At 37.7% G+C, this 1,457-nt stretch overlaps 1 long non-coding RNA gene across 1 annotated transcript; it reads left to right on the top strand.

Moving 5' to 3' along the window:
- Positions 1–389: 389 nt before the first annotated feature.
- On the top strand, positions 390–1,182 carry LOC134199446 (uncharacterized). The gene is made up of 2 exons (XR_009973936.1): positions 390–644; positions 721–1,182. It is a non-coding gene; the product is annotated as an uncharacterized LOC134199446 (long non-coding RNA).
- Positions 1,183–1,457: the final 275 nt, after the last annotated feature.

Below are 1,457 nucleotides of genomic sequence, written 5' to 3'. Positions count from 1 at the left end.
GTTCATGGTCATAAATCATCATTTAATAATACACAATCAATCTAAATCATTATACAATTAATTCACACACACAATAACATAATAACAACATCTGTCAATAGGACTTCGTAATTGGAATAGAGTATAGAATAGGTAGGGAAAAAAGTCATTAAATGCGCCGGAAAGTTACTGCCCTGCCACATAATCTTTTAGCCATATCTTGAAACAAATACCTACACTACTTCATGTCTAAGCTGTTTTAGAATTTACAATCTTTGAAAGAGGTAATGCAGACGAAGGTTCTACTTTCCAACGTCGTCGCTGGGCGCTTCGGAATGTGAGTGTTATTTATGACATTTGCATTAAGACTTGTTTATCTGTTATCATAAAACAATCCTTTCGCCGTCTTAACCGCCTTTTGTCCTATTTCCTATTCCTATTAATTTATTTAATTGGTTTGCAAAACCGGGTATTAATTGTTACTTGTATAAGCTGTAACACTTTTCTATTCGTTCAAACACAAAATGGGTTTGTTTGTTTGTTTGTTACGCTATGAACTGATCATCATGACATTTGCACGTTGTCAAGGGCACAAAAAAGACCACAAACCTTTTATCCAGAAAAAATATTATTCCCGAAGGACATCATTCTATTTCTACATGAATGTGAGTATAAAAGTTAATAGTTTACATTTGAGAAAATTTTATTGTAAGTTTTAATTTTATTTATAATGTAATACAGGTCCCATGGATGCAGACAGCGGATGACTAGTCGTTGTGGTGCGGCTTGAGGGGCTTTCAGCACTAATCCCGAAAGTATCGAAATTTAATTCGACGTTGATCTGAAAGAAAAAAAAAAACGTAAATCCCCAAATGAAATATTACGTGAAACAGAAAGCAATCGCGCGGAGCGACATTAAGAATAAGACGTGTAGACGACGAGCAGGAGCAGTGCAAGTTCGAAAAAAGGCCCCGAGGCCGCGATATTGGCGCTCGTTGACATATTTACGGCCTCCTCGACTATTAAGTGGTGATTTACTATACGCATATCTGGATGGATACGTTTTTATCGGCGGCTATATATCCAGTTGGCTTCTCGGTCTATTATGGGTTTTGTGCTCAGCTCGGGGCGCGCGTGATACGTTTGTCTGCTTTATGTACTGACTTTAGGAAGTTGATTTTTTTTAAATCTTGTATTATTGCTTATTATTACGCTTTCAGTCGGTTTTATGGAGAAAAAACAAATTAAAAAAAAATACCTGGTGTTAAGCGGTTACTGGAGTCGTAAACATCTACAACCCACCTTGAGACATAAGTTTTAAGGTCTCAAGTATAGTTACAACGGCTGCCCCACCCTTCAAACCGAAACGCATTACTGCTTCACGGCAGAAATAGGCAGGGTGGTGGTACCTACCCGCGCGGACTCACAAGAGGTCCTACCATCAATAAAACTATGCAAATTCGCTTTGAAAGGTGTTT

This window comes from Bombyx mori, chromosome 10, assembly GCF_030269925.1.
Source record: "Bombyx mori chromosome 10, ASM3026992v2".
Taxonomy (NCBI): domain Eukaryota; kingdom Metazoa; phylum Arthropoda; class Insecta; order Lepidoptera; family Bombycidae; genus Bombyx; species Bombyx mori.
Note: the sequence above shows the minus strand (reverse complement) of the source record. Positions and strands in the feature narration are given on the sequence as shown.